The following is an 11378-nucleotide window of genomic DNA, read 5'->3' as shown; positions in this document are numbered from 1 at the left end:
GCTTGGGCAATTTTTGAATGATCCACAAACATTAATTCTTGAACATAAATTGTTTCGAATTAAGATTGCTTGGACCAATGAACATCTATTGCTTGAATCATATTTCGATATGTTTAACAAGACAAGCTTGACTTGAAATTTCTTCTTTGAAATAAATCTATTAGATGTCATAAGACATAGTCTCATGCAGGTAGTGAAAATACCGGGGTCTAACAACCACACCCAACAATTCGTTTGACAATCTGAGAGGACTTACTCTAATATACTTTATAGAGAATCAACTAGACAGTCAAACTCAATCTAGAGAAAAGTATATAGAAGAGTATTAATATCTTTAACTCTTAATTCAATCCGCAGTCATCAAATAGATATCTGCGAGCCCGATTGAATATAAGAGGAATAAACTGGAACGGTAGCAAAGGCCAATGTTCGAGGATCAATCAATCTCAATCAACAACCAAATGTTGGATTTCCTAATTGGTCGATACAACGCACAACCTGTGATATTTCAATTATATAACAAAATATAATGCAGAAAAGAAATAACACAGACACCAGAATTTTGTTAACGAGAAAACCGCAAATGCAGAAAAACCCCGGGACCTAGTCCAGTTTGAACACCACACTGTATTAAGCCGCTACAGACACTATCCTACTACCAATGAACTTCAGACTGGACTGTAGTTGAACCCTAATCAATCTCACACTGATTCAAGGTACAGTTGCGCTCCTTACGTCTCTGATCCCAGTAGGATACTACGCACTTGATTCCCTTAGCTGATCTCACCCACAACTAAGAGTTGCTACGACTCAAAGTCGAAGACTTGATAAACAAATCTGTCTCACACAGAAAAGTATATAGGATTGAATAAATTTGTCTCTCACAGGAATAAATCGGTTTGTTTCACTCGAATCAATTCATGAACATTATATCCACGGTTTGCAAAGATTGCATTCCTTATTATATAAATATTTAAGTTTATGTACACAACCAATTTTAGAAAGTAACCCACTCAAGTACGCAAACGGGTAGCCGGACTTTATTTTGGTTACTCCAGTACGCGTACGGGTGCGCATACTACTTAAACTTCCAAACTCCAGCAGATTTTCACGGACGTGAATTTTCCGCCGGTATGCGTACGGGTACGCATACTTGCCAGACATCTGCAACCACCAGTACGCATACGTGTACGTATACTTCAAGCTCCCGGTTTTGTACTTGCACAATAATGCTCCACACTATGTTTATATCCAAACATGGTTACATGATTCTAAACTCTTTATTTCAATCATTGAAACTTTCTTAGAGGATGTTATATAGTTGTTATTCACAAATTATTTTTTATCAAAGCAAGATTCAAGTTATTGAAATTATCATAATGAAACATTCCAATACTTCACCAAATGATTGTATCACAGAAACCATGTGGGATGTTACACGGCAATTTTCATATGATCTTATTCGGACTTTCGTCACGAATGTAAGATGAATTTGGCCGAAGCAAAAGCTTTCCAACACATATTCTGAGAAATATATAAACGAGTTAAACTCAGCTCGAAATCTCAAATGTGTCGTAACACGACTTATGTCTCAATATAGGAGATAGAGTAGAAATAGACTTTCCAAGTGATAGATAAGTTTCAGTCTCCACATACCTTTTGTCGATGAAGTTCCTTAAGCTCTCCTTAGTAGTTCTTTGTCTTCAAATGATGAACGCCGTGAAGTCTAAAGCTCAACTACACAATCTATGTCCTAGTACGAGACATCCAAATAGGCTAGAAATCAAGACTTATAGTTTTGATCACTAACATTGACAAACATGCTCGAGATAGAAACGTATGCGAGTTCTACCGAGCAATGCTCTAACGGATAGAATGGTAAAGCTTGTGAGTAAATAGAAAGGTTCAGTCTTCACATACCTTGTTGATGAAGTTCTCCGAATATCTTCGTAAATCTTTAGTTTTCGAGTGTTATTCGGTAAGGTCTGCTACTCAACTACCAATTTCTACATCTAGTCCGGGAGTTGACTTAGTAAACTAGAAATCAAGATACAGTTTTGTTCAACTAATATTGAAAACAAGCTTGAGATAGCAAAACTTGTGGGTTCTACCAAGCAGTGCTCTGACATTCTTCTACACGATCAGGTTCACAGACTTTTAATTTAACATATTGATTGTGGAAGAGATAAGAGAAGAACTCTACATACGTATTGCCCAAGGGTCTTGACTTATATCTACTTCCAATTGTATTGGGTTTTTTACATAATGGTTGCAGAACGAAAGAGTAGGTGGTGTACTTGGTACGCTAGCCTTTTCAGTAATCCTCATATATCCAGAAGCTGGTCAAAGCTATTGTTGACAATTGTTTTTATCCCCAAAAAGATATTCTAATTTGAAAAAGAGATAACAGTGGACACCCTACTTTTAAGAGTGCCTACAATTATTTATGTTCAGAAAATTTTTGGGAGCTTGATGAAAATAAAAAATGGACTAAACTGTGACATTTGTTTATCCTTTTACATATTCAACATTTTTTATGGTTGCTTTAAACTCAGGTCAGACCTAATTTGTATCAAAGATGACCGACTATATTTACAAAAATATCTTATTTAGGGTTCAACAACAATAATAATGGTCTCTATTAAGAAATCATGTCAACCTTAATTGAAGTCTCAACAATGTTAGCATGTTCCCTCCAAACAGTAAGTCTTTTAAGGATTGATCTCCTCTTTCATGATGTGGGAAACCTGGAATGCTAGGAAGTCTGGCATTTTTAGGAATGTTACGCCTCATTCCTTATCTTTGATTACTATGATAATAAACAAAGCAGTGGAATGCCATATTCATATTTCTCATAATATGAGTTCAACTCACTTTAAGTAAATGATTATTGTAACATGAGATGTCCAACTATTGATTATAATAAGTTAAACACAGTGGTGCATGTAATCATCTTGGTTTAATTTGCATGAATTGATAGTATTCTCAGGGATGAAAAATGGGACTTCATTGGAGCTTATATGTGTAAAGTACATTTACAAAAATGGAAACAACATGACTGAACTTAGAGTAATCAAAGATGTCCCATCTAGCTCACAAATTAGACAAAAAGAAGCCATGGTGGAGAGTGATTCAACATATATTACTAATGTTTGTAAAAGTCCAGTTATTTTTCCTTATTTGTTTTACCCAATATCTTAAGTGATATCCAATTCTTGATATGTCATATGGAGTCTGTTCTCTTTGTACATTAGGCATACAAAAAATAATACAAATGCTGATATTTTGGCTTTAAAAGCAGATAATGCAAATTTATTTGAAGAGGAATTAATACACCCCCACTTTCCTTGTTTTTTTTTTGTTGAATGATTGTTTGATTTTGTATAATGGTAATATAAAGTTCGATCTATGAGATTTGTGAATATTTTTCTTAGAGCCAAATTCTGATTTAAACTAGTAAATAAATAAAAGATGATAACAATATTAAGAGAAACTGGAACTCAGGATTCCGCCATTAATCATATTCAAGTGATACATGACTCAGTTTCTTTGCAAAAAAATAGATTTCTATAACATTAATTGTAAATCATAAGCATGGCACATCAAAAGATCTAAGTCTAAGCATATACCATAAGACAAAATCACAACTAATTAATGAAACTCATAGATCATAAAATTAATGCAAAAAGTAAAAACAAAAATTGAATATAATTACAATTCAATTGTGAAGTATGGCTTCCTTCATTTTTTTCGTGATTGGTGAAAAAGCGGGGGTCTAACAACACCACCCAATATTTACTTAGCAATATGTATGGACAAACTCGAATATACTTCTAAGATAATCAACAAGACTCAATCAATTAAAAGTATATCAACGATTTTATATCTCTCTTCTTGATTTGATTTACTCAAGCAAGAACTGCGAGTTCTAATCAAATACAAGGAATAACTTGGATGGTACCAAAGACCAATATCCAAGGATCAATCAATGACAATCAACAACCAAAGGTTGGATTATTCTAGTTGATGATCTAAACGCACAACCTGTATTATTTCAATTATAAAGATAAACAATATAATGCAGAAATAGAAATAACACAGACACCAGAAATTTTGTTAACGAGGAAACCGCAAATGCACAAAAACCCCGGGACCTAGTCCAGATTGAACACACACTGCATTAAGCCGCTACAGACACTAGCCTACTCCAAGCTAACTTCGTAATGGACTGTAGTTGAACCCCAATCAGTCTCCAACCGGTCCAAGGTACAGTTTTACTCCCTACGCCTCTGATCCCAGCAGGATACTACGCACTTGATTCCCTTAGATGATCTCACCCGCAACTAAGAGTTGCTACGACCCAACATCGCAGGGTTTGTCAATAAACAAATCTGTCTCACACAGACAATTCTATCAAAGGATCAATATGTATCCCACAGATAAACCCTAAAGGTTTTGTTTCGTCTTTTGATAATAATCAAGGTGAACAGGAACCAATTGATAATCCGGTCTTATATTCCCGAAGAACAACCTAGAGTTATCAGTCACCTCACAACAATCTTAATCGTATGGTAGCGAAACAAGATGTTGCGGAATCACAAACAATGAGACGAAGATGTTTGTGACTACTTTTTATATCTTGCCTATCGGAGATATCAATCTCAAGCCAATCAATCTGATTGTACTTGTACGATAGAACATGCAAGATCAGATCACACAACTACGATAAAGGTAGTATCGGTCTGGCTTCACAATCCCAATGAAGTCTTTAAGTCATTAACCTGGTTTTAGAAGAAGAAAACCAAAGGTTAAAGGAGAATCGACTCTAGCACGCAAACTAGTATCACATGCAATATGTGGGGATTATTTTTGCACAATACTAGATGTCGCCTTTATATAGTCTTTCAAATCAGGGTTTGCAATTAAGTTACCTTGGTAACAAAGTAATAAATATCCACCGTTAGATGAAAACCTGATTTAGATTCAAGCTAATATTTCTCAACCGTTAGATCGAAAACTTAGCTTGTTACACACACTTGACAATGCACGTTTATAGGTTTGTTAACTGTACCCAAACGTATGCACTTTGTTGGTTCAACAATAATTAACCAAAAGGTTAGCCATACAAGCATTTCATATCAACCATGTTCTTCTTTACCATAACTAGTTCAAATGACTTCAAGATGAACTAGTTAGAGAGTTGTTCAATTGCAAGGAAATCTCATGTACTACACAAGACACAATTGAAGCAAAGATGATTTGATTCACTTGAATCGGTTCATGAGATTTTATAGCCACGGTTTGCAAACCACATTCTTAGTCTTTTTAAGTTTAAGTTCAGAAATCATCTTCAGATATATAACCTTCTCAAGTTCGTAGACTAGGTTCGCGGACTTAAGTTACTGGGCAGAGTTTACAAACTCCAGCAGAAATTCTCGGGAATGAGAACTTCGCCGGTTCGCGGACTTAGCTTCACGCAAATAGTTTATCAACTCCAGCAGAAATTCTCGGGTTTGAGAACTTCGGCAGTTCGCAGACATGGCTCATGCCATTCTTCCGGTTTTCCTGATCAACAAAGTTCGCAAACTTTGGTTCAAGGAATAGGACTTATACATAAATGTGTTTCCGCAACAATACTTATGTCCACTATTGGTTATGTAATCTAAACTATCATTTCAATCATTGAAACATTCTTAGAGGACATTGTATAGTTGTTACACCATTTCTTGTCAAAGCAATTTTCAAGATGATTGAAACATATCATGACTTTTGTCACTAGGTAAAGATAAACTTGATCGAAGCGAAAATCTCACCAACACATATTTCGAGATATAGATAGGCGAGGTATACTCGGCTCGAAATACCAAATTGTATAATCAAAGTCGATATATATAGCATACGACTTCTTGTCTCAAAGAGTAGGAAATAGAGTAGATAGACTTTTTAGTGACAGATAAGTTCAAGTCTTCACATACCTTTTTGTCGAGAAGTTCCACCGGTTCCTTTAGTAGTTCTTCTACTTGTATGATGAATCTCCATGAAGTCCTTGAGCTCAACTAGACTTTCTATCCTAGTCCGAGACTTAGCTATAATAGACTAGAAATCAAGACTTATAGTTTTGATCATTAATATTGACAAACATGCTTGAGATAGCAACGCATGCGAGTTCGACCGAGCAATGCTCTAACAATCTCCCTCTTTGTCAATTTTAATGACAAAACTATCAATACATATGGAATACAAAAAAGATAAAGAAACTTTAGTAGCTCCTATTCCACATGTCTAATCTTCAACATTCCTCGAAATCTTCATCACTTCCAAGTACTCCAATGATCCCAAAGGTTGTAAGTTTAGCATCACCATTGTTGAAGATTTGTAGCTATAACAATGAGAAAACATAGTTCTCCATCATTGTTATACAGTGTCATAGTATTACTACACATCGTCAAAGTTTAATTGTATCACAACTTCAACAATAATACTATGGTGATATGTATCACCCCCTCTTAGTCAATACTCCATCTAACATGGAAACCACTCCCCCTTACACAATGATCCGAAAACCATATGTATTTGTAGTATGAACTACATATTAATTCTCCCCCTTTTTGTAAATAAAATTGGCAAAGGTACAAGAACGGGATCATAATGAAATTTTCGAAAGAGACATTTCATGACAAAAGGAAAAATACGTACCAACTAATTTAAATGCAATCATAAGCCGAAGGTAAATGCATTCATTAAGGAGCTTAAAGATACAAGATAACCCCTCAAAAATTCCACAGCCGCACACCCCTCAAGATATGACCATTAAGCACAAGTTCAAAAGAACTCTCCCCCATTTGATGTCATTCCCGAAAGAACAACAAGAGCGACCTTAATTTCAAAAGAAAAGAAGGATTTTTATTGGACAACAAAAACCATAAGAATGATTTTCTATATCCAGAAACTCAATCAAGTTAATCACAAGTAAACCCATGATTAATTTAATCGGAATACACAATCAATTAAACACAAAAAGTGATCAATTCAATTGATTATGCTCAACATAAGAGAACTTACGGAGACACGAAAATACTCAACTAGATTAATTACAAGAGAACCCATAATTAATCTAATTGGAATACACAGCGAAACTAATTCCAAAAGTAATCAATTTGATTGTCATTTTGCTCGACATAACATACCTCACGGAACACCAACTAAGCTAAAAAATCAACTTGGTTGTATAGTGCTCAACATAAGATACATTACGGAGCCTCACAATAATACATAAAATATGGATCAGGGATGATCAATACTGCGGAATACACAAGGATTCATTCTATCTTCCCATCACTATTTGCATAATGATATTAATAGACATGATCCTTGAAAACAAAAGATTCTAACCTATCTTCCATCAAATATTTGACAATATAGGCTTAACTTTTGTATTTGTCAAAAGTTCATTCATTCTTTTACCAGTACGCGAATACCGATCACGAGCGACTTTATTTTTGACAAAGTATGGGTCAAACATAGTTCACGGACGTAAACACCAATCCCATAACAAATTGCAATATAACAAATCATAAATATTAAATACTGCAAAACATCATCCTCCAAATATTTTTAGATTTTAAACCAAATAAACCTAAAAAAGAACAAGAAGATGAAAAATAATAGCTATGTGTAGTCACAATCATTGCTATTCAAAGCACTAGTTATTCTTCCGACTAAATCAAAAAGAAGACATACCAGGAAGAAATGTCTTTGAGAAATTCCTTATCATTCCCGAAGTCCTTGTTGTCAACAACCATTGGAATATAAGGTTCGTGGAGGAGGGAGTCAATATCAAAAAAACGTCTTGGCTGATGATGTCGAACCAGGGCCTTCTGAATTTCCAAAGATCTTAGAACGCAAGCCTTTATTTCAATAATATCTTTTCTTACTTCCTTCAACTCATCAAGAACATCGGCAAACTTCTGAGAGTTAGAAGGGACAGCCCTTGGCTTTCTTGTATTCCTCATCTTTCTTTTCAAGGAAAGAGTTACTGGAGATTTCTCTTTTTCCTTGATTGATGGCTTAACAATCATATTGACATATTTTCCATCCAAAGACATGATGCTTAGAGAACAGTTATAAACAACTGGTTTTTGTGAGTGCAATTCACAATCTCATCAAGCAGTCTTAAGATATAAAGGATATCAGAGAGGAAAAAGAATGTAGGGTTCGCAACCTTTAAACAGGTTCGTGGACGCCCAATTCTAAACCCTATAAAGAGTAGAATTATCGATAATAACCCTTTACTTTATTTGATAGACAGGAAAAATAAACCTAAGAAAAAAAACTTTTCCTAAAGCCTGAGCGATACACAATCTTATCTCTTTTGATCAGGCACATGAGACAAGATTTACCAAATAACACAATTAATTTGTGTTGTGGTGAACAACAATTTTTCCACCATTTTCCTATTGAGAGGAATCCTCTGACTTCTGTCTATCAAAGCGATTTGACCATACCTTCTTCTCTAATGGTCTTATGTTGTCTTTGGAAACCAACTTCTTAGACAAAGATAAAATCCTACATACCTCAGCAGTCTTCTGAGTAAGTTTAAGCTTCCTTGACAATCGATTTGCTCTTCGTTGAAGTTTGTTAGCGTGCCTCGCTTGATGTTTGTACTTGTAACATCTTGATAGTTCATGACCCTTCTGAGAACAAAACGAGCACGTCAAACTTGGACAATATTCAGGTATCTGTGGTATGAAAGCAGCTAGACACATAGTAGATCCTGAAACATTACAAACAGAGTTTCCAAAGGATGGGTCAATTGATTCTTCCAGCTTGATTGGATTCTCTTCTTTACCGAAACCATCAAGGTTGATATATGTATTGCTACAATTATTAAAAACAATGTTTTCACATAGAAGACCAACACTTGATTTCCTATCTTCATCAGAATCATAGATCTCAGACATCTCATCAAGTGTTACAGCAAGACCTTTGTTCCCAGTGTATTTTCTACGATTTGGGCACTCGTTTGCAAAATTATCAAAACCTTTACAGTTAAAGCATTGTGGCATATCCTCGTCAGCATCCTTGTTTTTAGGAGGGACGCGATTGTGAGGTTTATCTGATGACCTAGGTTTGTCTCTTGAAAACCGTTTACTCCTCTTCAATAGAAGATCCCTAAACTGTCTTGTGATCAAGGAAACTGATTTGTCTAGTGATAAGCATGTATATGCTACATTTTATACCCATATTTATATTATCTATGATACAATGTTTTAGTTACTAATACTATTTTAGTGCTTTTGTAAAAAGTACAAGTGAATTCGATCATCCAGCGAATAAACAACAAAATGTGAAACTTAATGGTGTTTGCGACGAAAATTGAAAAATGTGGTTGGCCTGGTACTTCCATATATCAGCAACCACAATGATGAAATGTGGTTGGCCTAGTATTTCCATGTATCAGCAAACACAATGATCAATTATGCTGGCCTGGTATTTCTATATATCAGCAACACTTATTATGCTGGCCTGGTATTTCCATGTATCAGCAGCCGGGTTGGTCTGGTATTTCCATGTATCAGCAACCACAATTATGAAATGGGGTTGGCCTAGTATTTCCGTATATCAGCAACCACAATGATGAAATGAGGTTGGCGTGGTATTTCCATATATCAACAACCACAATGAAAAAAATGACAAAATGTAGCTGGCATGGTATTTCCATATATATCAGCAGCATAAAATTGTTTCATAGGCGAGGCACAAACGCAGCAAATGAATTGAAATCAAAATGAGGTTGGCACATGCAAACTGAAAATGGGAGTATTTTATCTTTCTTACTTTATTACAAATATATTCCACCGGGAAAGATAATTTATTTGCCATGTGAAGAATTAATTGAGGAATATTTACACGTGAGATTATTTTGGAAATAAAGTAACTCTTTCTTCATTTGGGAGATTTTGGAAATAAGGAGAGATTATTATTTCATTGGAAGAACGAGGTGGCAATACTATTTGGGGAAAGATATTGATGACGACATCAACTTGCATGCAAGATATATTCATATAATAATTTATTTTGATTCTTTGATTAATGAAATAAAAGAAAGGGAAGGTTATAAGAAGGGGTGTCGACTATTTGAGAGGAGAAGCCCGGCCACAGGGCCGTAAGTAGAGAAGGATTTTGAAGTTTTGTTTTCGATTCTTCATTTTTCATTAGCTAGAGTTTGATTTTAATATGTTTATGGCTTTTGAGAAAGCCATGTCTAGCTAGAGTCATGTTAGGGTTTAGGTAGAAACCAATTTAATTGTGTAAACTCTACATTTATATGCTCAATAATGATTTGAATGACTAGTAGTTTTTCTTCGTATGGATTGGTATTTTATTGTTCATGTGATTTCCTTGATTATTTATGATTTTCAATTGATATGTCATGCTTTGGTTAAGTTCTTTGACGTGATATGCTTTAGGATTGATAGGTAATACTTTAGAATCACTACCCATGAAGCGAAGAAAATTACAACGGAGAAACAATATTTGAAAATGCATGAAATATATTTTCAATGACTAGTAGAATTTGCATAATTAATTGGTGGAAACCAAAAATCTTAATAACCCGCTCTCGTTTTGTTTACTGTTAGAATTATTATTATTTCAATTTGGTCCAAATTTCTGAAAATCGTTCAAACATCATCTTGTCGATTAGTTAGTTTTGATATTAATTAGTAGTAGTATTTCACACTTCTCGTGTGAAGGACCTGTACCTACCACTATTCTGCTAGTTAGACATTGTGCACTTGCAGTATTTTATTTTAGGTTTCCCAACCTACCAAGTTTTTGGCGCCGCTGCCGGGAAGTGGTTGCATAATACTCTCTGATTGATATCTTGTACATAGTTTATTTTTTTTATTTTTTTTTTCTGTACATAATTTATTTTTATTTTTATTTTAGTTCTTTTTACACAGTTTTCTTGGAATTTTCCAGGTACCTTAGTTTGAAGTGCTACTAGCGAAAAGATGCACTAGTTTTCTTCGATTCTAAACTCCCTAATCATTTTGTAACCCCCCTGTGACTCGACACTAGCTTATTTATACACCATATGCTAAGTTCTCTCGAAAAAAATAAAATTTCTTCCTCTACGCGTCACCCTGTTATACTCTAAACTATATCTGTACATGATGGGTACTAATCCTATGAGAGTTATGTTCTCCCTAATCCTAAATACTTTCCAGTTTAAAATCTGGAAGTCCAGTAACACTCTCTCTTCACTTTTTTAGCCTAGATAACAAGAAATCATCCTTTGTTTTACGTTTCTAAACAAATTATGAATCATGTTACTCCAAGTCCAAACCCTTTAAATATATCCTTAAAAATATCTT

Source organism: Papaver somniferum, chromosome 2, assembly GCF_003573695.1.
Source record: "Papaver somniferum cultivar HN1 chromosome 2, ASM357369v1, whole genome shotgun sequence".
Taxonomy (NCBI): domain Eukaryota; kingdom Viridiplantae; phylum Streptophyta; class Magnoliopsida; order Ranunculales; family Papaveraceae; genus Papaver; species Papaver somniferum.
The sequence above is the reverse complement of the archived record's forward strand: the minus strand, read 5'-3'. Positions refer to the sequence as shown.